Raw genomic sequence first — 26,500 nt, 5'->3', positions numbered from 1 at the left:
GAGCTGTCCCACAAAGGATGTCGAGTGCTGAGGGGCCGTGTCCGGCAGGAGCACCAACAAGCCTTGGCAAAAGCCACCCACGCAGGAAGTTCAAGCAGGTTAAGGAGTAGATCACCAAGGTCCAGGAGACTCACCCAGCAATGGGAAGTCAGGGCACGTCTGGAGCAACCAGGAAAGCCCACTAGAAATCAAGATTTTCCTCAGGAGGACCCACAGACCGCATGACCAGGAGTCACAAAGGGACCTCGAGCAATATTGCAAAGTACCAGCCCACGGAGAACTTGGTGTGAAGAGGCTGGAGTTCTTTAGTGCAAATACTGGTCAGGGTGACGACTACATGCAGTCCAATGCACAAGCTTGAAAATCTCCAACAAACATATGCAACTGCAAATGGACATGTGCACAGGGGTTCGGGTTATGCAGTACCCACGAGAGATACTGGCCTCAAACTCAGTGAGAGGGCAAATCAACCTCAGGGACACTCAGAAACTCACCTCCTGCATTGCTGAAATCTTTAGAGTCCCCAGGAGCTCAGGAGCAGCAGACCGGTCAGTAGGGCAGCAGTAGGACAGCAGGGTAGTGACTCCTTCACTCCAAGGGAGATTCTTCCTAAGTGTACCACAGGTCCTGCACGGAGCCTATATGGAGCAAAGGCACAAACTAAGCTTTAGACGGAAATGGGGATGAAGTCGAGCCCAGTTGAGGTCCAGCAAAGTCAAGGTGTCCAGACCGTCGAAGGTCAGTGGTTTCTTCTTCTAGAATCTTGTCCACGTAAAATCAAACGTTTTACAGCCAGGTAAGCCCCTTTCTACCCATGGAAGCGGGTTGGACAGATTTGGGGTGCGCAGGACAGAGGGGTGGCTACACCCAAGTTCTTTGTCTGGTTTCGCGCCAGAACAAGAGACAATGGCTCCCAGAACTGGTTTGAGCTGGGCTATGCACAGGGACACCAAATGTGGCCCAAGTGCAGACTTTCAGGCACTCTCAGATTGCATCCACCCAGCCCCAATACACTAAATCCTGTCTGGGAGGTGGTCACAGGATGCCTATTGTGCTGCCTTCCTCTGCTCGAGCTTGGCTCGGCAGCAGGAGGACAGAAATGTGTCTCTGGTCTGCAGCATCCATTTTGTTCTGTCCGGGTCGAGGCGGCTGTCACCGGTAAGACGAGTGACCCCACGATGCTCCCGTCAGAAGGATGGAATCATACCTCCCTCACCAGTTACTGGTGTAGAGGTATGATTCTAAGGTGTTTAATACCAAACACAATATGTTTCTATGCAGCTGTATTCGAGATAGCATTTAGTGCGAGGTTATAATGCACCTCTACTTAAATGTCGGGCTGTGTCACAGACAACCCGGGAGAATGGTCTCCGAAGGCTGCAGAGAAGCCCTACTCATGCAGGGGTACCCTCTAACATAAAACTCAGTACCCTGGCTTCAGCATTGTTAAGGCCTGCTATAGGGGTGACATAAGTTTTAAGTGTAGTGACCAATAGATATAGCGAACCAATATCTAAAGTAAGTGGAGCAAGCACCAGCTTATACAGGCTGCAGTAGCAGACCTAGAGTTCCATTTTGTATGGCCTCTCATGGGTGGCATAATACATGCTTCAGCTCATGGTTGGCCTCTGGGGTACCTATGCCCTGGGTACACGTGTACCATATACTAGGGACTGATAAGGGTACCCCAGTATCCAATCTGGAGTGTTTCAAAGTATATGTATGTCAATTTAAGGGAGAAAGCAGTTATACTGGGGTCCTGATTAGAAGGATCCCAAACAGACTAGTCAAAAACAGCGAGACATCAAGAATAAAAGTGGGGGTAACCCTGAGAAGCAGATGTTACTTTTCTACAGGCATAGTACTCGATAGTAAGTTATCATGGTCCCCCATATACAGAAGAGAAGGTTTGTGACCCAGCATCAAGTCTCAGTGATATATGACAATTTTAGGGACCTACCTCTATAGCTTTACTGCAAGCCCTAGAATTGAATAGATTAAAGGCTTAATCAGCTGCCTTATACGGGGCAGACATTTGGGGCTCAGTGAACATAGATTCACTTACCCTAAGTGAAGATAAGTTTTTTCACTCACTCCTCTCCCTCCCTAAGAGAACTCCACTAATACTTAAGCATATACGTTGCCCTAAAAAAAGTGGGGGAGCTTGCAAGGCTGAGGTCCCTCATATTCTTGATGAGGATCTGGGCCACCGAGAAGCTTGGACCATATTGGAAGGCGGTTAAAGAACTGCAAGCCCTGAATGGGGGCCTTACTTTCTCATAGTTCAAACATGTCCAACTTTGTTTAGAAAAACCCAACATTGGCTCATTTTGGACAGATCCTCGTTCTCTGGTTGCTTCCTCTAACGTACAGCTAAAAACCCGCTATTGAGAGTATGTACAAGCTAGCCTCCATTAAAGTCCTCCTTATTGACACCCAATTCCTACTTATGAAGGGCAGTCCCTTATGTGAAGCATTCCTTGATATACCATTGCAGCAACTAGCAAAATCTCTCTATCTACAATTCTGTTATGACTCACTCGATTTAGGGGCATTTACTTCTTCATGGAATACCAACAGGAGTAACAACTCTAAGGCTATTTGCATCAGGTGCTCCCAGTCAGCAAATGAGAGTTATTCTCACATATTATTTTTTTGCCCAGCATATAAAAAGTGTTGGACTTGGGCCTTGTGGCAGGTTCACCCCTGAACTTTTTGCCTTGAATTATAGTGATTCCTGGTCTTTGCGCACTTTGACACTGTGGCGCAGTGTAAAGTGCGTGCTCTCCCTGAGTGCGTGTGTGAGATTGGCCTGCCCTCCCATAGGAATGCATGGGGAATGTCTGTGTCCCTGGTAGTTCCTGATGCGTGAGGTGTGCATGGTCAAGTTTGGTATGTGTGAACTCGGGGGAGTGAATGCTGCGAGATGGTATATGCGGCATGTATGTGTCTAGAAGGGAAGTGCTACTTCTGGACATTGATGTATGTGTGTAGTGAGGGTGCTGGAGCGTGATTGGCTGGAGCTGGCTGGCATGCCAGGCTCCAGGAAGTCTGGATGGGTCTGCCCGGTGGTGAGTGGGAGATTAGCATGAGTGATGTGTGGGAGGAGTGTACCTGTGTCCTGGATGGGCTGGGTTTTCCCCACACAATGCTGGCTCCGCCCCCCTGTGGTGTGTCTAACGACCCTAGCCTCCCCAGTGAATGAAATGGGTGGTTGGGCCATCAACAGTACTCCCAGACCAGCTGCGACTGGTTCTGCCCCCACCCTGCACCTAAAGACAAAGGGAAAAGGTGTATAAAAGAGGGGCTGTGACCCCATGAAAATGTTCTTGTTCCCAACTTGAATCTTGCCAGGGGCGTGCTGCTGCTTGGGGCTCAGGGGAAGGCTTGCCTCCCTGAGCCCTGCCCAGCCCCTGGACTACTGATGCCCTGGAGGACTTTTCTCTGCTGTGCTTGTTCCTGGACTTGTGGGGCTTCTTTGCCCTGCCCAGCTCCTGGATGCCAGAGGGACTTTTGCTGGACCTTTGTTTGCCATAGCGCTGGGGAGCGCTGTATTTACCCTCCCAGCGCCTGAAAGTCCTTTCTTTCCCCTCCTAGCGCAAGGAGCGCTTTATTTGCCTTAAAGCGTCTGGGAGCGCTGTTCTTTGCCTCAAGCGCTGGGCGAGCGCTTTATTTGCCTGTTAGCGCTTGGAAGCGCTATTGATCTCAGCCGGTGCCCACCCGGCGTTATTTGCCCCTGTTTATTACTTAAAACGAGCGAGTGCCCACCTCGCTGTTTATTTTAATCTCGAGGGTGCCACCCCTCTGAAATGCCCCCGAGATTCACCGCCGCGGCCCGAGCGTGGCAAAACAGGAAGTCAGGCACGACGGTGCCTGACGCGGGGCGGGACTTCCGGTTTGCCGGAGGAAGTCCCGCCCGCCGCCGCGCTGGGATTGGCCAGCGCCGTCAGGGAGACTGACCCTGGAGCTGAGTCCCGGTCCCGAGATGGGGGACCGGGTGAAGACGAAGGAGAGAGCGGGCGGGGCTCCCATGAGGTGAGGGAGAGCCCCGGCAGACTGCTGCCAAACGACTGTGTCCCCCGCCGCCTCCGGAGAGCAGCCGGTGAGTAGAGCTGCCCGGGGGGGCGGGGGGGAGCGGGAGACCTGGTCGGTGCTTCTTTTCCAGGGCAGCCCCGCTCGACAGAGGGCTGCCCCAACGGTTGTCCACTACAGAGCCCCAGTGAAGGGGGCTCTAGGTTGTTGGTGCCTTCAAGGCACAGTGCACAGTCCTCATGCACTGAGCGGCCCCCGATGGCAGCGGGCCGCTCCCACATTTCGGGGCATCAGTATTTCGGAGCCAGTTGATCCTAGAGCCAGAGGGCTCCAACGATGGGCAAGTGTTTGTGCCTAGTAGGCTCCCAGCTTGCGCAGCATTTGGGGTGGAGGAGCCAGAGTGCTCCAAGGGGCCCAGTTCTTCAAGAGCCTAGAGGGCTCCCACGTCTTGGCGCATCTTTGTCCCAGAGGGCTAGTAAGAGCCCTGTCGCCGTTATGTTTCCAGCTGCCCAGCAAGTAGTGGGCAGCTGCACCGTGTAGGTCTTTTCTTTTCTAGGGACATGTTCTGGACTTTAGGAGTGAGGCGCACTCCTTTATCCCTGGCCTTTCCCCAGCTGCGCAGCACTTAGTGCCAGCTGCAGCGTTTAGGCCCCCTGTCCTGCCCCTCAGCTGCCCAGCAAGTAGTGGGCAGCTGCTACGTTTAGGTCTTGGCGCAGTGGCGCAACCTGGACCCTGGACTTTGATGTAAGTTCATGTTAATGTGATTTCTGCAAAGTGCTCTTTGCTGCACCGCTGAATGTGTTGTTGATACATCATGTGCCTTGTTTCTCTTACACCTCTGAATGAATGTTATGCATTGCATCATGTGTTTTGTCCCCAGGTCTATGCCCCATACTTGTATTGTGATACTGAGGTGGTTGCTCTTGCTAGTGCAGGTGGTGCTAGTAAGGTCCTGGTTCCCTGCGTGACCTGTTCCTAGGGTGGTTAGGATTGCGTAGGGGGTACTTACCAGTTACCAGTGGGTACTGGTTGCGTGCTTTATGTCCTATTTTGTGTTACAGTGATCTTCTGTTATAAGTGATCCCAAGGGCTTGATACTAAGCTTGCCCCCTGACCAGAGTCCCAGGACCAGTGGACTCTATGGTGCCTTCCCTGCCAAATTGATGGGATTTGTCTGATCTCCCTGGGCCCCTGGGGCCTCGCTGAAGTGTGCCTCGCTCGTTCCCCTCGGCAGCTCGTGCCGGCAGCCCGTCCAAGCCTCGAGCAGCGCCGCTCTCCCCTGAGCCGCGCCGCTTCGCTGGGTCGCCCGCATCCTGCCTTCCCCTCCTCTTCTGAGCCGCACACATTGGTCGCCCCAGAGAAACGCTTGTACCGTGCCGGCAGCCCGTCCAAGCCTCGAGCAGCGCCGCTCTCCCCTGAGCCGCGCCGCTTCGCTGGGTCGCCCGCTCAAGTTTACTAAGGAGGTCACTCGCATTATCCCGTGCAACCAGGACGGAATGTACTGTCTGATAGGCTATGTTATAAGTTCTAGGCCTACAAGTATTGTATTGTTACTTCTAAAAGTGCTGATTCCTGACAGTGGTCCAGGTGGCCCTGTCTTGTAAATAATCCCTTGTAAATTCTGCCCGTGCCTCTGGCACATTGTAAAGTGTGTGTTTTATCTAATGTGTTTTGGTGTAATACAAAGGCTATTTTTATATAACCTTGTGTGGAGTTTCCTTTGTGGTGGGCCTTTGGTTGTTGTTGCTGGGGTGCGTGCGCAAATACTTAACTTACATCGCCTCCAAGTTTAGCCTTGCTGCTCGCGCCACGTTACCTAGAGGGTGAGCAGGGGTTATCTTGGCGTGTAACTCCCTTGCCCTGACTTGGGAGTGGTGGTCTCTGACTGACTTTGGCGAAAGCCCTGGCCAGCCAGGGATCCCATTTCCAACATTGGCGGCAAGCGGTGGGATAAGGATTTGTGTTTGCGTTGTACCTTAGTGGCAGCTGGCTGCACCACAAAACTCTGCATTTTAGATAAAAACATTTTGGGGATTATTGTTTTATGTTTGCTAAAAATGTCATTTCTGTGGAAATGTGTTTCTTGTGCACTTTGAGTTAGGTGTCCCTAGCTCGGGAGGGTAGATCAACCCCCTAAGTGCAGTGTGTTTTCTGGATTCACCAGAAGGGTGGGATCCAGTGGTGGCAGCATAAGTGTGTCCAGTGCATGTGTCCCCCGTCCCTGCCCTGGAGTAATGGTACCTGTGTCAAGTGTGGTCAGGTTGAGAAATCAGGGATGGTAGAAACTGCCTTGCCAGTCTGGGGAGGGGTGTGTGTGGATGAATGGTGTGTGGCACTGGATGTGTTTGTGAGTTCTCTGGATGGGGAGCTTGCTGAATGCTAGTTTTGTTCAGATACCTAAGTCCTGTGTGTTGAACTTTTCCCAAGAACGTCTGCAGATAGTGGAGCCTGCTTTTTGATTTCTGTGGTCTGTTGAGAGACAGAATTTTGGAGTTGGTAATGTTCTGGGAGGAGAGAGGCATAGGGGATGGAGTGATTCCAAAAGGAGTGTCTGAGGTGTCTTCCAGCCCAGCGTGGTGGAAGAGGTTCAGTGTAGCCCAGCTAGGTCTCGGTGTAGGGGCTCACGTCCTGTCTCAAGAGGAGAAGGAGTGGGTGGGACTGCATGTCTCCAGGTGCCCGAAACCCAGTGTCAGGGCCTGGAATGTTTCTGAAGGGAACATCCGGTCGGGGGCCTAGGCTGTACCAATAGGTCATTTGAGGAGGATCTTCCAGAGTGTCTGGAGAACGTGGAACCTCTGTAACCAGGGTTCCAGTAGTTCTGGTGTCTGGCATTACCGCTCCAGTTGGGAGGGTGCAGAAGTCCAGATGGAGGGGTGCGAGGGGGATAGGTTCCCCAGTGGAAGAGCCAGTGGGTCAGGGGCCAACCAGAAGGGTTGTGTCGCCAGGGAGTGACCATGGTGATGCCACTTCTGTCCTGAGTGTCAGGCAGACTTGTACACGACACATTAGTTGTGTCACCCTCAAGGAAGTCCTGGTGCGCCAGGCATCTGACCAAAGGGTACGTCCCTCGGTTGGGGAGCCAGTAGCCGGTGTTTCCGGATCTGGACGTAAGGGCAACTGTATGTAGTGTCCTGAAGTTACAAGAGGGAACTCCTGCCTGAAGAGAAGGAACCGGGTAAGCTGTATGGGGTACTGACCTGCAGTGGTTGCCTTGCTGCTGAAGGAGGAGAAAAAGTCTTAGAGTTTTTGTTTCCAACTTGTAGAAGTCCTGCTGCGCCAGGCATCTAACCAAAGGGTAGCGTCCCTAGGTTGGGGAGCCAGGGTCAGGTGTTGCCTGTCCTGGACGGCAGGGCGACTGTAGCCAGTGTCCTGGCCGGTTTGTCTTCTAGGGGTACCCCTGTGAACACAGGTGGGGCTCATCTTAAGTGAAGAGACCCTGTGTTTCCCATAAGGGGTGGTACAGGCCTAGCAGGGATCTTTAGGGTTCTTGGCTGAGTGTTGTGGTACTACCCTGAGAGCAGGTGGGGCCTACCTTAAGTGGAGGGACCCTGTTCTACAGTGGGAGGGTGCAGAACTCTGGAAGGGGGTCAGAGGAAGTCTGACCCCTGTGCATCCTGTGAATTTGAATCCCAGGTGGTAAACCAGTTAAGGGAGCTGTGACTCTGTCATGACCAGCCTGGTGTCCTGTAGGCACCGCACTGAGCCGCGTCTACCTTCGGCCGCGCAGCCTATGCCGCTCGCCGTCCCCGTCTCGACGCGGTCCGCGAGCCGCCGCCTGCGCCGCATCTGGCAACCCGCAAAGTGCGACGCCTTACTACACCGATCTTGTGCTGGTCAGACTGTGGCCTCTGCTGCTGAGGAAGTCAGGTCCTAAACTGGTGGGAGAGTTGTGTTCTGGAGGGTGCTTCAGAAGTAGAGGTAGGGTGGGGCATTCTTGCCCGTGACCTCTGGTCAGCCTGAGGGTGCGGACCCTAGGTTGAAGGATCAGTGGTAGTTTAGAACTACACTGAGAAAGGGAGTGGAGAATGGCTAGTGCAGGCCAGGGGTTACTACCCCCCACTCTGTGGATTGGCAAGGACCAGTGGTATCTGGGTGGCCTAGGGCCTGGTCCTAGCCGTGGACAACTAAGGAGTACCAGTGGGGTAGCCTAGTTGGGCCTGTGTTTTTTTTAAGGATGTGCTTGTCTTATGGATCAACGTGGCGTAGAACCGGAGGGTGTCCCTGCAGTGCGGGCCCGCGTCCGTGTTCTATCGCCCCAAGCAGGGAAGTCCATCACAGTGGTGATTGGCCTACCCTGCGTTTTGGCTGGAAGGGGGTTGTGTTGGACTTGGGCCTTGTGGCAGGTTCACCCCTGAACTTTTTGCCTTGAATTATAGTGATTCCTGGTCTTTGCGCACTTTGACACTGTAGCGCAGTGTAAAGTGCGTGCTCTCCCTGAGTGCGTGTGTGAGATTGGCCTGCCCTCCCATAGGAATGCATGGGGAATGTCTGTGTCCCTGGTAGTTCCTGATGCGTGAGGTGTGCATGGTCAAGTTTGGTATGTGTGAACTCGGGGGAGTGAATGCTGCGAGATGGTATATGCGGCATGTATGTGTCTAGAAGGGAAGTGCTACTTCTGGACATTGATGTATGTGTGCAGTGAGGGTGCTGGAGCGTGATTGGCTGGAGCTGGCTGGCATGCCAGGCTCCAGGAAGTCTGGATGGGTCTGCCCGGTGGTGAGTGGGAGATTAGCATGAGTGATGTGTGGGAGGAGTGTACCTGTGTCCTGGATGGGCTGGGTTTTCCCCACACAATGCTGGCTCCGCCCCCCTGTGGTGTGTCTAACGACCCTAGCCTCCCCAGTGAATGAAATGGGTGGTTGGGCCATCAACAGTACTCCCAGACCAGCTGCGACTGGTTCTGCCCCCACCCTGCACCTAAAGACAAAGGGAAAAGGTGTATAAAAGAGGGGCTGTGACCCCATGAAAATGTTCTTGTTCCCAACTTGAATCTTGCCAGGGGCATGCTGCTGCTTGGGGCTCAGGGGAAGGCTTGCCTCCCTGAGCCCTGCCCAGCCCCTGGACTACTGATGCCCTGGAGGACTTTTCTCTGCTGTGCTTGTTCCTGGACTTGTGGGGCTTCTTTGCCCTGCCCAGCTCCTGGATGCCAGAGGGACTTTTGCTGGACCTTTGTTTGCCATAGCGCTGGGGAGCGCTGTATTTACCCTCCCAGCGCCTGAAAGTCCTTTCTTTCCCCTCCTAGCGCAAGGAGCGCTTTATTTGCCTTAAAGCGTCTGGGAGCGCTGTTCTTTGCCTCAAGCGCTGGGCGAGCGCTTTATTTGCCTGTTAGCGCTTGGAAGCGCTATTGATCTCAGCCGGTGCCCACCCGGCGTTATTTGCCCCTGTTTATTACTTAGAACGAGCGAGTGCCCACCTCGCTGTTTATTTTAATCTCGAGGGTGCCACCCCTCTGAAATGCCCCCGAGATTCACCGCCGCGGCCCGAGCGCGGCAAAACAGGAAGTCAGGCACGACGGTGCCTGACGCGGGGCGGGACTTCCGGTTTGCCGGAGGAAGTCCCGCCCGCCGCCACGCTGGGATTGGCCAGCGCCGTCAGGGAGACTGACCCTGGAGCTGAGTCCCGGTCCCGAGATGGGGGACCGGGTGAAGACGAAGGAGAGAGCGGGCGGGGCTCCCATGAGGTGAGGGAGAGCCCCGCTCCTACCAGAAGATGTCTGCCGAGGCCCCCGTGAGCGAGGGAGAGCCCCGGCAGACTGCTGCCAAACGACTGTGTCCCCCGCCGCCTCCGGAGAGCAGCCGGTGAGTAGAGCTGCCCGGGGGGGCGGGGGGGGGAGCGGGAGACCTGGTCGGTGCTTCTTTTCCAGGGCAGCCCCGCTCGACAGAGGGCTGCCCCAACGGTTGTCCACTACAGAGCCCCAGTGAAGGGGGCTCTAGGTTGTTGGTGCCTTCAAGGCACAGTGCACAGTCCTCATGCACTGAGCGGCCCCCGATGGCAGCGGGCCGCTCCCACATTTCGGGGCATCAGTATTTCGGAGCCAGTTGATCCTAGAGCCAGAGGGCTCCAACGATGGGCAAGTGTTTGTGCCTAGTAGGCTCCCAGCTTGCGCAGCATTTGGGGTGGAGGAGCCAGAGTGCTCCAAGGGGCCCAGTTCTTCAAGAGCCTAGAGGGCTCCCACGTCTTGGCGCATCTTTGTCCCAGAGGGCTAGTAAGAGCCCTGTCGCCGTTATGTTTCCAGCTGCCCAGCAAGTAGTGGGCAGCTGCACCGTGTAGGTCTTTTCTTTTCTAGGGACATGTTCTGGACTTTCGGAGTGAGGCGCACTCCTTCATCCCTGGCCTTTCCCCAGCTGCGCAGCACTTAGTGCCAGCTGCAGCGTTTAGGCCCCCTGTCCTGCCCCTCAGCTGCCCAGCAAGTAGTGGGCAGCTGCTACGTTTAGGTCTTGGCGCAGTGGCGCAACCTGGACCCTGGACTTTGATGTAAGTTCATGTTAATGTGATTTCTGCAAAGTGCTCTTTGCTGCACCGCTGAATGTGTTGTTGATACATCATGTGCCTTGTTTCTCTTACACCTCTGAATGAATGTTATGCATTGCATCATGTGTTTTGTCCCCAGGTCTATGCCCCATACTTGTATTGTGATACTGAGGTGGTTGCTCTTGCTAGTGCAGGTGGTGCTAGTAAGGTCCTGGTTCCCTGCGTGACCTGTTCCTAGGGTGGTTAGGATTGCGTAGGGGGTACTTACCAGTTACCAGTGGGTACTGGTTGCGTGCTTTATGTCCTATTTTGTGTTACAGTGATCTTCTGTTATAAGTGATCCCAAGGGCTTGATACTAAGCTTGCCCCCTGACCAGAGTCCCAGGACCAGTGGACTCTATGGTGCCTTCCCTGCCAAATTGATGGGATTTGTCTGATCTCCCTGGGCCCCTGGGGCCTCGCTGAAGTGTGCCTCGCTCGTTCCCCTCGGCAGCTCGTGCCGGCAGCCCGTCCAAGCCTCGAGCAGCGCCGCTCTCCCCTGAGCCGCGCCGCTTCGCTGGGTCGCCCGCATCCTGCCTTCCCCTCCTCTTCTGAGCCGCACACATTGGTCGCCCCAGAGAAACGCTTGTACCGTGCCGGCAGCCCGTCCAAGCCTCGAGCAGCGCCGCTCTCCCCTGAGCCGCGCCGCTTCGCTGGGTCGCCCGCTCAAGTTTACTAAGGAGGTCACTCGCATTATCCCGTGCAACCAGGACGGAATGTACTGTCTGATAGGCTATGTTATAAGTTCTAGGCCTACAAGTATTGTATTGTTACTTCTAAAAGTGCTGATTCCTGACAGTGGTCCAGGTGGCCCTGTCTTGTAAATAATCCCTTGTAAATTCTGCCCGTGCCTCTGGCACATTGTAAAGTGTGTGTTTTATCTAATGTGTTTTGGTGTAATACAAAGGCTATTTTTATATAACCTTGTGTGGAGTTTCCTTTGTGGTGGGCCTTTGGTTGTTGTTGCTGGGGTGCGTGCGCAAATACTTAACTTACATCGCCTCCAAGTTTAGCCTTGCTGCTCGCGCCACGTTACCTAGAGGGTGAGCAGGGGTTATCTTGGCGTGTAACTCCCTTGCCCTGACTTGGGAGTGGTGGTCTCTGACTGACTTTGGCGAAAGCCCTGGCCAGCCAGGGATCCCATTTCCAACAAAAAGCATAGAGGGAAATGGCTACGCCCTTTGTACAACTCACTTCCTACCAGAATGCATATGGAGGCCCAAGGCTGCTGAAGGGTGACACATCTACTTATACTGTCTTAGCCATAAGCAAATATTTATTCTCAGAGGAGTTATTAAGGCGGTCAATTGTAGTGAAAGTGAGAGACCACATACATCACCCAAAAAAGTGGTACCTGAACTCTAGAAAGACAACTCCATTAGAGTCGAAAATACATGTCAACGTATTCCAGCAGATAGGTGACACTTTAAAACAAGCCCTCAGTGTGCTGGATCCTCCTCCCGGTTCCAGCAGACTGAGGGGTGGGTCCTCCGCCACTGCACAGAGAATACGTGGCACCACGTTTTAGGGTGCTGTATGTGGTCTCTCACTTTCATTACAATTGACCACGATTGTTAGTGTAAATAGAAACTGATACTGGTCCTGAAGAATTGCCGTCCAACAGACAGTTTGGCAAGAAACATGTTGACCTTCATTCTCAGTACCCTGTGACACTACTACAGGGGCGTGCCACACTTAATTTTAACTTGGAGAAGGGCCACACTCATTAAAGTTTTTCTGGCTGGATTCCTACCTCCTAATTTAGCCTCACCTTCCTTTACATCTACACACTCTAGGCCCCTCACATGCACCGCACCTAATGGCAAGGAATAAAAGATCTCCGCAAAAGTGCTCCTTCATGGGTGCCCGTCGGGTATTGCAGTGCCGACCCGACGAGGAGCAGACCCAATGATGAAGCATGACACCTAGCTGCATGAGTGTGTGAGGGTCCTAATTCCAACAAAAGGAATTCTCCCTTAGTCTAGACATTCAGCGAGCCACCACTCCCTTTTACAACCTGTTTTATCCTGTCAGGAACTGCATACTACTTTTGTTTTGATCTGTCCTTGGGCATGTATGCTGGACCTGTTGAAAAAACCCAGTAGTTCCCCTACTTTGTAGACAATAACCTTGTTGCACACCAGACAAGTCAGCAAGTAGCAAGCCTCTGTTTTATGTTGGCACTGCAAAGGTCTAATATAGTCTTAGAGCTCGCCGTAGCGGGCTCTCACGGCCATTAAAGGCCCTCTCCATCGGCCAGGGCCTTTAACAGGGGAGCAGGCATTTAATGACCGATAGAGCTCGCTACAGAGGACTCTAAGACTATTTGAAAATTCTGCCCCTAGAGGGCAGAATGTTCTAATTTGTAAAACAAGGGCCTCACAGAGCCTGAGTTGATTGAAATCCCCTTGGGCTCTGTGATGCCCTTTCTTCACAGTAACAGCTTTGAACGACAACATTGGAATGCTGGAGCTCCGGGATTCTACCGGCCATTCGAAGCTCGGAGCACTCCATTATTTTCAATAGAGCTCCCAACATTCCAATGTTCTAAAAAACTTCCTAATAGTGAATTTTTGCGATTCACTATTAGGAAATCGCAAACAGATATGTACAACAGTGTTGTTTGACACTGTTAGCAATTCATAGTGGGTCGCAATAGACCAATCCCAATAAAATTCATGAGGTAGGTTCCAATTTGCTAACTCATTGGGATTCGCTAAAACTAGGGAATGCTGTGGACAGCAGACCACCATGTCTGTGTTTTATTTTAAATAAAGCAACTTTTTTTCAAAATGCAGCCCGTTTTTCTTAAAGCAAAATGGGATGCGTTTCAAAAACAAAAATTAAAAGTTTTCTTTTCCTTTTTTAAGAGTAGGCAGTGGTTCATTGGACCACTGCCTCACCTTTAAAAACGTTTGGGATACATTCACAAAGGGGAAGGGGTCTCTTGCACACCGCTTCTAGTTTGTGCATGGGTAACCTCTAAAATAGAATTTGATGGTAAACAGCAAATGTTTTGCGACTGCATTTCAGTCGCAAAAAATTCATACATAACACTGTTATTCACTATTAGGGAGGGATGCCCTTAACATGCCCTTTCCTAATACCAATTCACAACCACATTTTGAGATTCGGTAATGGGTTACTGAATTGCAAAATAGGGTTTGGTACATGTCAAAATACTTTTTTCTGTTTGCAAACAGCCTGATACTGTGACTGGGGCTAAAGCTTTGTTAATGTGGCTCTATATTCTCAAAGTAAAAACTAATTCAAATCAACTTTGTGATCTCTTTGTTATATAAACAATATTGAATAAAACAACCAGGCAATAAAGATATTGGGGAGTTGGGCATAGGTCACTGAAATTAGCCATAATTACACCACTTTCCCACCTTGCTTTTATGTCCTGCAGGCAGCATTTAATGTCTGCACAGGTGTTTCTTTGCAATTTTGTGAAGCTTTCTCTCCAACAAGAACAGTTTTTGTGTAGTTTGATAGGGCTAACAGTCGTCCATTTGAGCAGAGCAAGAAGTAAGCTTGGGCTGAAGGTTTATTTTGTTTGCTGTATAAGGGGGCTGGTTTGAGCCGGTGCAGTGGTCCAGCCTTGGCTGCAGCTGCTGTATCAGAGTTAGAAACGCTACAGTGATGGCCTATGCTGCTCCTGGTTCCAAGATGGAATTGTCTTCTGGAGCCAGTTGGAGTGGTTTGACCGCAGGGGACACGTAGCCATGTGGAGGGCCTGAGTTTCAATTCTATAGTGTAGTGGAGCCAGAAGGGCTGGGAAAAACAGGTGTCCATCTGGCTTGCTGGGAAAGCTAGACCGGTAGAAGAATCCAAGTGATCAACTTTCTAGCATCAGTCCAACTCCTCTGCAGGCTTGTGAGGGTCGATGATTGGATCAAATGATGAATTCAAAGTGCTGCAGAGATTCTGCTCAGGAAAAGAATTAGGCTTCAGACCATAGAACATCAGTATGAAGGGACTGAGATTACATACTACATCAGCATCTATGAGCCCGAATCCAACTAGCTTATAGTGCCTCCCTTGCCCTCCTAACCTTTCCAGAAAGACACGTGATTTGGCACCCCAGAGAACAACACTGTCCACAATACAATACAACATAGACACTAAGGAAGTTTACAATATTTATTTAAAGTATTGTGCTCTAATGTGCAATAAGGGGCCGATTAGGATGGCGGACGGACTTGCGTCCGTCCGCCACCCTTGAGGAGGAGGGAACGTCCGCAGGGGCTGCGGCGTTCCCTCCGTGCTAATTAGGATGTGACCGCCAGGGTGGCGGTCACATCCTCTATATTTAACATTGCGGCGGGTGCAGCTTCAAGCTGCACCCGCCGCAATGTTAAAAAAGCATGTTTTACATTTACATGCACAAAGCGGCCGGCACCGCACGGTGCCTGCTGCTTTGTGCACGCAAATGCAGGGGGGTACCATAGGTACCCCCCATGTGCACCCCCCACCCCCCATTCACCCAGGGGGCCCGCAACGGGCCCCCAAAGTGAATGTCCGTATGCTTTTCCATGGCGGAAAAGCCGCCGTGGAAAAGCATGTATTCACGAACATCCTAATATGGCGGACGGTGTCTCATAGACACCGCCTGCCATGTTATAGCTTTTCCGCCACGGTCGGAAGCCGACCGCGGCGGAAAAGCGGCGGACGGAATTCCAGACCCACCAGCCATCCTAATTTGGCGGTGGGTCTTTGGAGGCTCCGCAGCGGTTTTTCCGCATCCTCCAGGCCGGCGGACACTTCCGCCGGCCCGGAGGATGCGGAAAAACCGCCATCCTAATCGGCCCCTTAGTGTGGTTCAAATATAAAACAGATGCATAGCAATAATGTCATCAGCATGGCGAGGAAAATATATACAATGAAAAGTCCTTTCATAGTATCGGACAGAGTTGCCTAAACCCCCCCGTCCTCTCTACTGAAGTTAAGTGGGTATAGATGGTGGATTATAGATCTCTGGGTTGTAGCAGCGGACCCCATACCTTAGAACATATAGAAGGGTGCTCTACATCTCAGCTAATGCAGCTCTCTCACCTGCATGACCGTGGCTCTGTCTGTGTCCCGGAACAACCCACAACAAATGATATGACAATACGTGTACTTTCCAAAACATAAGCTAGACTTCTCTAGTCTGTCTAGGTGCTAGTGACAGACCATAAAAAATAGCAATGAGCGATATTATTTGCCCTACCCCAGGCTGTTCAGACGAAATCCTAGAAAAAGTACAAAATACTAAAGCATGTGCTGACTATTTATAAACTATAATGTGGCATATAAACAAGCGTGATATTTCTTAACGTGTGCAAAGCAAAAGCGAGCTAAAACGTGCCAAATTCAGGCTAACATACGGAAAACGACATTGGGCTCCATAGGAAACACACAGCACCCTCCCTTTGGTCAGAACAATAGCATAGCAACTAACTAAATAAAATGAATATGATTACACGATAAGCAAATTCAGCGCATGTTCATTAAAAAAATCACTGATGATTAAATGACTAGTTTAATGACTAACATGTCAATTTAGAAAAAATAATCAAATTATGGTGTGTCAAAGGAATCCCTGATATCACCCAGAAATTCAAAGGCCAGGAACTCCAAGAAGAGCTTTTTCTCTCCATAAGACAATTATTCGACAGCCCAGTTCACAGGATTGAGAGAACAAAAATGTTCTTCATACTCAGGTGATGCTGAGATAGTTACTGTGTAACCCGAATCCGTGTTAATAGAGCTAATATGTGGTATTTTGTGTGCTGCCTCTCCTCGAAAAAGGGTGCCTCATACCTTTCATTGTGCAAAAGACGCGAACTTAAGGAACAATTCTGGTAATGGGTCACTAGCTGACTCATCAGCAGTCCAAAATCCATAGTTGAGGACATTTGCAGAGCCAGGCGAATATCTAGTGCCCATTTAATGGGGCACCAGAGGCAGTGGATAGCAGATTGCACACGGATGAACCAGGCAGGCCAGAATGTTAGTGACCATCAAGGTCCAGTTCTTCAAGCAATAGCATTCTGAAAGGTTGAGGCATACACTCATGACACTGCTGGAGTGGTGGTAGTTCCAGGGGGCTTACAAATGGAACCTTGTTTGCAGAGAAGCAAAAATCATCAATTCAAGGTCACAAACTATTTATTCCCTATAACATATCGTTACCAGAAAAGAATGCCATTGAGACACTAAAACGGAACGATAGCATAATCATTAAAAGTGCTGATAAGGGTGGGGGCATTGTTATCCAAGAAATTGAGACTTACAAGGCAGAAATCCTAAGACAATTAAACAACACTGAACACTATCAAAGATTACCTGGAAACCCCACGAGGCAAATCCAAGAGACTATTACAGTACTAACATCTCAAGCATGTGAGGACGGGTACTTGAGCAAAAAAGAATTCCACTTCCTCAACACAAAATCCCCACGTATCCCGGTAATATACACATTGCCCAAGATACATAAAAACCTCACTAACCCGCCTGGCCGCCCAATTGTTTCAGCCTTTGGTTCGGTCCTGGAACCATTGGGAGCCTATGTTAATTTCTTTATCAAAGATTTTGTGCCCTGCACAACATGTTATATCAGAGATAGCATGTCTATGATCAATCTGGTTGAGCATTTGAACTATGACCCCCTGCATGAAACACTCTGCACACTAGATGTTGAATCGTTATATACGAACATTCCGCAAACAGCAGCCCTGCTGGTAATCCAAAAGATTCTAGACACACGGCCACGACCACACAGAGTACACTCCCTGTTTATCCTCCAACTACTCGAACTTTGCTAGACAAAGAATTTTTTCTGCTTCGATAACACCTACTATCAGCAGATCAAGGGTACCTCCATGGGGGCTATTTTTGCCCCCAACCTGGCCATACTCTTTATGGACCAGTTGGAAGTAGGCTCAATCTTGATGCCCGGTAATCCATTTTTCCCTGGCATCAAACTCTGGCGTCGCTATATAGACAACATTTTCCTTATTTGGAACCAGACCATTGAAACATTACACCAGTTTCTCCATTGGCTTAATAATAACTGCTGTGGTCTGACCTTTACTTTGACCCATGACAAGTCATCAATTGCATTCCTAGATCTCACCATTTACCACGCTGAAGGTGAGCTTCTCACGAAACTATTCAGGAAACCCACAGAGCGTAACACGCTTCTGGACTACCAAAGCAACCACCCAGGGGCCCTTCGAGATTCGTTACCTTATTCTCAATTCTTAAGAATAAGGCGAAACTGCTCTTGCAAAAAAGACTACTTCAGAGAGCCAGGAATACTGACTAAAAAGCTGAAGGAAAGAGGCTACCCGAAAAGAATAGTGAAACAAGCTTCAAAGCGGGCATGGTACTGCCCCCGAGAAGTCTTGCTATCCCCCAAAGATAAGACCCAAGGAGAAAGAATAGCATGTGTGACCACTTTCTCTCCAATATCCAACAAGATCAGGAAATCAATCTTAAAACATTGGCCCACCATAAATGTCGGAAATATCAAAATTGAGAGACCTCTCTTTGCATTCCGCAAAAATAAAAATTTGAAAGACCACTTGGTTAGGGCAGCACTACCAGTTGCGACGCAAGTTAGTACACTTGAAACAATCTGGGGCCTACCCCCTATCGTAGGCCATGCCAAATGCGGAGGTTGCAATGTCTGCGAATTCACGGTGGAGGGTAAAAAATTCACTCACCAACACACCACGTTTGAACGGCGATCATTCTCTAACTGTAATTCATCCAATGTTATTTATGTTATTGAATGTCCCTGTCCGAAACTCTACGTGGGACAAACGACACAGAAAGCAAAGACCAGGATCTGTCAGCACAGGAGCCGCATTAGATGCAGAACGGCAAATGCTCCCTTGGTAGACCACTACATTGACTCTGGACACAGTGAAAATGACATAAAATGGACTATCCTCAAGGTCATTAAACTACCCCCAATGGGTGGTAACATTGGCCAACTGCTCAACAGGGAGGAATTAAGAACAATGATACAATTTGATACCATTCAGAACGGGTTGAATCGCTTGGAAGATTGGACTAGCCTTCTGTGAGTACAGAAATTAAAACAATACGGACACTGGGCTTGTTTACATAGTTCATGATCAGATGTAAGAAGTGCTGCTTGCTGTAATTCTACAATTGTAAATGTCCATATAAGTCACCCACTTAAGCGCCGTCAGCACGTAATTAATAGTGCACCAATTCACCTTATATCACCACCGTCTTGTAAATAGTGCACAACTTGTCACTCTTCACATGACTCCACCTCCCTCTTATGGCTTACAACTCTGCCCCAAAAAAACCCTACATGGATGGCGACCGCAAAATGGTCCTTCCTTTGTCTCGAGTCACTCTCATGACTCTACCTCCTTCCGATGGCGGATTATCCTGTCCAAAGAATCCCCCACAAAGATGGCGACCGCAAATTGGTCCGTCCTCTGTCTCTAAAGACGTGCACTTTCTTAAGCGTAAGGCACCCAGCAGAGTCGGCTGCTCACATACGGACATTGCTCCTACAGCCTACTCAACGCAGATTGTTGCGCCAGTAGAACGCCCCGCCCTCAGGTAAGAACCATCTCATCAGAGAACCCTTATGGCTCCACGACCCTCGACCCCACCGAAATCCAACCTGCCCTTTTTTCCCAACAGTGAAGCTCGGCATCCCCCTCTGTTCCCACCAACCCATCGTGGAGTGCGGACCTACCTCCCCCGAGAACATCCTCCAATGGTGTCACAGGTAATTACACCAACCGAGCCCACATTACACTCGGAATACACCCCCCTGAGCCGTCCCTCACCCGGTACCGTTATATTTCAGACAGGCGTCTGAAACTTAACCGCCTCTCCAACAAGGGCTACCTGGAATACCACAACCGGCTCCAGTGTCCAAACTGAAGGGACCCATGATGTCCCCTTTCTAAGGGCCCCTTAATTGCAACCCTTGGGTAAGTCCTGCCACCCGCCCCCCTTCTAATTATTCACCGCCCTCGACGTTAGTTAATCGGCACATATCGAAGGCCTAAACGCATGGTTGCATGTGTAAATGCATGGTTACGATTTAACAATTACAAAATTGTTCGAAAAATTGGCTAAAATGCCGTTCCTTTAGCATGAATGTACGCAATGAAGTCATGAAATGGTTTATGGTCGTTGTATTACCAATTTTCACCAGTCACAAACACATCGGTAGGTTACTGCTACCCCCACGAATGGATCACTATGTATAAAGCACTACTAAGTCGAATCCGAGTATATGCCAAGATACAACTAGCGTGTGAAAATTACTAGGACTACTGTAATTCCTCTAAACCTTCCTTAACTTTAATCGTAATTTAAGCTATCTGCTTTTCTCTCCCCCTTTTCTCTTCCTTTATCCTTACAGGCGTTAATTTTGATTATTTTATTGTAATCTGACAGGCAAATGTTTCCAAAATGTCAGTCCTGATGATGGTCCCATATAATTGAGCATAAGGGATCGAAACGTCGATGATGTATAGTGCCTTCACAACCTAACTAATATGTTGTATCTTGTTGTGTCTGGCACTTTTTTGGCATAACTTTAATTTGACACTGATTGAAAAGTGGCCATTCTTTTGCTCATTTGTTTTGCCTGCTCTCATCTCTTTGTAACTCTTCCTCAACCTTTTATTTTTTTATTTTTGATCTTGGTACAGGATTGTGCCTTGTTATAATTTTGAGCATTAAACAATTTACATTGCTGGAAATAAATGTCCTGTCCGGCTGGGCAGTGATGCATATAGTGTTCAATCATGGCCTATATTGTATTTTTTCGTGTGATCTTGTAAAGCTAAGGACCTCTGTCTTTAATAGTAGTAAGCACCCGCGATCCTTAGTAAACTTGTTGGGTTCCCTTGTTGTATATAAAAATTCAGTAGCGCAATCACTAGATTGCAAGGGTTTTTTAGAAACCACAAACCCTCAGCCGAGGGTCGGCCACCCTAGTACCAAACACTCTCCTTATTTCCAAATTGATATTTCCGATCACGCACCCCTGTACACGGATGACTATATTAAACAAATTTGTCAGAGACCTTCTCTTATCTCTGACAACTCAGAAACTCCAACTGCGGCCACGAGCACAATACCAGACCAACTAGAAAAACTTCGTAAGAAACAAGTCCGTCTCCAACTAATGATTCTAATGTTAACTGATTATTTAAAAGCAAATGTAATCCCTCTTGGCCTCCAAGTGCGAAATATTCCCGGTATCTTTACAGATAATCCCAAGTATATAAACAATTTCAGCTATATTGGGACGACATGCTCCAGACATTGGTTATGTTTGGGTATTGACATAGCAGCAGAGACACTAATATCCCTTGAAATAGAGATTGCCGACTTAGAGAAGCAACTAACAGAGTCTAATCCCACAACTGAAGTTAATAAACTCTTGGAACAGCTAGAAAAAACTACAGCTGATTTCCACAGAATAGAACAAAACAAGAAAGCAAAATAAGGTTAAAAGGGACATTAAAGCCTACAATACTGAAAATACGTATCCATATCTCCAAAAAGATTTCTATACAAACAAAGCCTACTCTTACCCACGTGGAAATAAACCCTGGGGGAGATATAATCGCTGTCAAAACCTTGTCGGCTTTTCGGACACATCGGCTGAGTCCTCAGAAAGCTCGGACCCAGGTGAAGGGTCCAGCACAACAAATAGACAGGGAGGTGGTCAGCCTAATTTTTTATCAAGAGGCCAGCCCAACACTCCTCAACGAGGACGTGTAAAGAAACAACAGCGATGGCACAACCCTCCGGGAGAGAGAAAAACCAGGAACAACTTTTACCAATGGTAACAAGCACCTCCTCGGAGGTGATCCCCATATTTAATCTGTCTAATCATACCCTGCACAATACAGAGCTTGAACTTCTTAAAAAGGGTCTCTCTTTTGTGCCGACTACCCGCCCTGACTTTATGGGATTGCAAACGGAACTGTTGAGATTCTTCAGAACAGTACGTTTGAAGGCGTTTTTCCAACTACACCCAAGCCCAATGTTGGATCCCTACACGCCATTCCAATCCCCCTCAACTTTCTCTCCTACGTCCACCATGATACCTCCAGAGATTGTGACATTTGAAAAGTTAGTACTTAATGACCTAGCATCAATTCAAGGTCACAAACTATTTATTCCCTATAACATATCGTTACCAGAAAAGAATGCCATTGAGACACTAAAACGGAACGATAGCATAATCATTAAAAGTGCTGATAAGGGTGGGGGCATTGTTATCCAAGAAATTGAGACTTACAAGGCAGAAATCCTAAAACAATTAAACAACACTGAACACTATCAAAGATTACCTGGAAACCCCACGAGGCAAATCCAAGAGACTATTACAGTACTAACATCTCAAGCATGTGGGGACGGGTACTTGAGCAAAAAAGAATTCCACTTCCTCAACACAAAATCCCCACGTATCCCGGTAATATACACATTGCCCAAGATACATAAAAACCTCACTAACCCGCCTGTCCGCCCAATTGTTTCAGCCTGTGGTTCGGTCCTGGAACCATTGGGAGCCTATGTTAATTTCTTTATCAAAGATTTTGTGCCCTGCACGACATGTTATATCAGAGATAGCATGTCTATGATCAATCTGGTTGAGCATTTGAACTATGACCCCCTGCATGAAACACTCTGCACACTAGATGTTGAATCGTTATATACGAACATTCCGCAAACAGCAGCCCTGCTGGTAATCCAAAAGATTCTAGACACACGGCCACGACCACACAGAGTACCCTCCCTGTTTATCCTCCAACTACTCGAACTTTGCTTGACAAAGAATTTTTTCTGCTTCGATAACACCTACTATCAGCAGATCAAGGGTACCTCCATGGGGGCTATTTTTGCCCCCAACCTGGCCATACTCTTTATGGACCAGTTGGAAGTAGGCTCAATCTTGATGCCCGGTAATCCATTTTTCCCTGGCATCAAACTCTGGCGTCGCTATATAGACGACATTTTCCTTATTTGGAACCACACCATTGAAACATTACACCAGTTTCTCCATTGGCTTAATAATAACTGCTGTGGTCTGACCTTTACTTTGACCCATGACAAGTCATCAATTGCATTTCTAGATCTCACCATTTACCACGCTGAAGGTGAGCTTCTCACGAAACTATTCAGGAAACCCACAGAGCGTAACACGCTTCTGGACTACCAAAGCAACCACCCAAGGGCCCTTCGAGATTCGTTACCTTATTCTCAATTCTTAAGAATAAGGCGAAACTGCTCTTGCAAAAATGACTACTTCAGAGAGGCAGGAATACTGACTAAAAAGCTAAAGGAAAGAGGCTACCCGAAAAGAATAGTGAAACAAGCTTCAAAGCGGGCATGGTACTGCCCCCGAGAAGTCTTGCTATCCCCCAAAGATAAGACCCAAGGAGAAAGAATAGCATGTGTGACCACTTTCTCGCCAATATCCAACAAGATCAGGAAATCAATCTTGAAACATTGGCCCACCATAAATGTCGGAAATATCAAAATTGAGAGACCTCTCTTTGCATTCCGCAAAAATAAAAATTTGAAAGACCACTTGGTTAGGGCAGCACTACCAGTTGCGACGCAAGTTAGTACACTTGAAACAATCTGGGGCCTACCCCCTATCGTAGGCCATGCCAAATGCGGAGGTTGCAATGTCTGCGAATTCACGGTGGAGGGTAAAAAATTCACTCACCAGCACACCACGTTTGAACGGCGATCATTCTCTAACTGTAATTCATCCAATGTTATTTATGTTATTGAATGTCCCTGTCCGAAACTCTACGTGGGACAAACGACACAGAAAGCAAAGACCAGGATCTGTCAGCACAGGAGCCGCATTAGATGCAGAACGGCAAATGCTCCCTTGGTAGACCACTACATTGACTCTGGACACAGTGAAAATGACATAAAATGGACTATCCTCAAGGTCATTAAACTACCCCCAAGGGGTGGTAACATTGGCCAACTGCTCAACAGGGAGGAATTAAGAACAATGATACAATTTGATACCATTCAGAACGGGTTGAATCGCTTGGAAGATTGGACTAGCCTTCTGTGAGTACAGAAATTAAAACAATACGGACACTGGGCTTGTTTACATAGTTCATGATCAGATTTAAGAAGTGCTGCTTGCTGTAATTCTACAATTGTAAATGTCCATATAAGTCACCCACTTAAGCGCCGTCAGCACGCAATTAATAGTGCACCAATTCACCTTATATCACCACCGTCCTGTAAATAGTGCACAACTTGTCACTCTTCACATGACTCCACCTCCCTCATATGGCTTACAACTCTGCCCAAAAAAAACCCTACATGGATGGCGACCGCAAAATGGTCCTTCCTTTGTCTCGAGTCACTCTCATGACTCTACCTCCTTCCGATGGCGGATTATCCTGTCCATAGAATCCCCCACCAAGATGGCGACCGCAAATTGGTCCGTCCTCTGTCTCTAAAGACGTGCACTTTCTTAAGCGTAAGGCACCCAACAGAGTCGGCTGCTCACATACGGACATTGCTCCTACAGCCTACTCAACGCAGATTGTTGCGCCAGTAGAACGCCCCGCCCTCAGGTAAGAACCATCTCATCAGAGAACCCTTATGGCTCCACGGCCCTCGACCCCACCGAAATCCAACCTGCCCTTTTTTCCCAACAGTGAAGCTCGGCATCCCCCCCTGTTCCCACCAACCCATCGTGGAGTGCGGACCTACCTCCCCCGAGAACATCCTCCAATGGTGTCACAGGTAATTACACCAACCGAGCCCACATTACACTCGGAATACACCCCCCTGAGCCGTCCCTCACCCGGTACCGTTATATTTCAGACAGGCGTCTGAAACTTAACCGCCTCTCCAACAAGGGCTACCTGGAATACCACAACCGGCTCCAGCGTCCAAACTGAAGGGACCCATGATGTCCCCTTTCTAAGGGCCCCTTAATTGCAACCCTTGGGTAAGTCCCGCCACCCGCCCCCCTTCCAATTATTCACCGCCCTCGACGTTAGTTAATCGGCACATATCGAAGGCCTAAACGCATGGTTGCATGTGTAAATGCATGGTTACGATTTAACAATTACAAAATTGATCGAAAAATTGGTTAAAATGCCGTTCCTTTAGCATGAATGTACGCAATGAAGTCATGAAATGGTTTATGGTCGTTGTATTACCAATTTTCACCAGTCACAAACACATCGGTAGGTTACTGCTACCCCCACGAATGGATCACTATGTATAAAGCACTACTAAGTCGAATCCGAGTATATGCCAAGATACAACTAGCATGTGAAAATTACTAGGACTACTGTAATTCCTCTAAACCTTCCTTAACTTTAATCGTAATTTAAGCTATCTGCTTTTCTCTCCCCCTTTTCTCTTCCTTTATCCTTACAGGCGTTAATTTGATTATTTTAATGTAATCTGACAGGTAAATGTTTCCAAAATGTCAGTCCTGATGATGGTCCCATATAATTGAGCATAAGGGATCGAAACGTCGACGATGTATAGTGCCTTCACAACCTAACTAATATGTTGTATCTTGTTGTGTCTGGCACTTTTTTGGCATAACTTTAATTTGACACTGATTGAAAAGTGGCCATTCTTTTGCTCATTTCTTTTGCTTGCTCTCATCTCTTTGTAACTCTTCCTCAACCTTTTCTTTTTTTCTTTTTGATCTTGGTACAGGATTGTGCCGTGTTATAATTTTGAGCATTAAACAATTTTCATTGCTGGAAATAAATGTCCTGTCCGGCTGGGCAGTGACGCATATAGTGTTCTATCATGGCCTATATTGTATTTTTTCGTGTGATCTTGTAAAGCTAAGGACCTCTGTCTTTAATAGTAGTAAGCACCCGCGGTCCTCAGTAAACTTGTTGGGTTCCCTTGTTGTATATAAAAATTCAGTAGCGCAATCACTAGATTGCAAGGGTTTTTTAGAAACCACAAACCCTCAGCCGAGGGTCGGCCACCCTAGTACCAAACACTCTCCTTATTTCCAAATTGATATGTCCGATCACGCACCCCTGTACACGGATGACTCTATTAAACAAATTTGTCAGAGACCTTCTCTTCTCTCTGACAACTCAGAAACTCCAACTGCGGCCACGAGCACAATACCAGACCAACTAGAAAAACTTCGTAAGAAACAAGTCTGTCTCCAACTAATGATTCTAATGTTAACTGATTATTTAAAAGCAAATGTAATCCCTCTTGGCCTCCAAGTGCGAAATATTCCCGGTATCTTTACAGATAATCCCAAGTATATAAACAATTTCAGCTATATTGGGACGACATGCTCCAGACATTGGTTATGTTTGGGTATTGACATAGCAGCAGAGACACTAATATCCCTTGAAATAGAGATTGCCGACTTAGAGAAGCAACTAACAGAGTCTAATCCCACAACTGAAGTTAATAAACTCTTGGAACAGCTAGAAAAAACTACAGCTGATTTCCACAGAATAGAACAAAACAAGAAAGCAAAATAAGGTTAAAAGGGACATTAAAGCCTACAATACTGAAAATACGTATCCATATCTCCAAAAAGATTTCTATACAAACAAAGCCTACTCTTACCCACGTGGAAATAAACCCTGGGGGAGATATAATCGCTGTCAAAACCTTGTCGGCTTTTCGGACACATCGGCTGAGTCCTCAGAAAGCTCGGACCCAGGTGAAGGGTCCAGCACAACAAATAGACAGGGAGGTGGTCAGCCTAATTTTTTATCAAGAGGCCAGCCCAACACTCCTCAACGAGGACGTGTAAAGAAACAACAGCGATGGCACAACCCTCCGGGAGAGAGAAAAACCAGGAACAACTTTTACCAATGGTAACAAGCACCTCCTCGGAGGTGATCCCCATATTTAATCTGTCTAATCATACCCTGCACAATACAGAGCTTGAACTTCTTAA

This window comes from Lissotriton helveticus, chromosome 5_1 (assembly GCF_964261635.1).
Source record: "Lissotriton helveticus chromosome 5_1, aLisHel1.1, whole genome shotgun sequence".
Classification (NCBI taxonomy): Eukaryota; Metazoa; Chordata; class Amphibia; order Caudata; family Salamandridae; genus Lissotriton; species Lissotriton helveticus.
The sequence above is the reverse complement of the archived record's forward strand: the minus strand, read 5'-3'. Positions refer to the sequence as shown.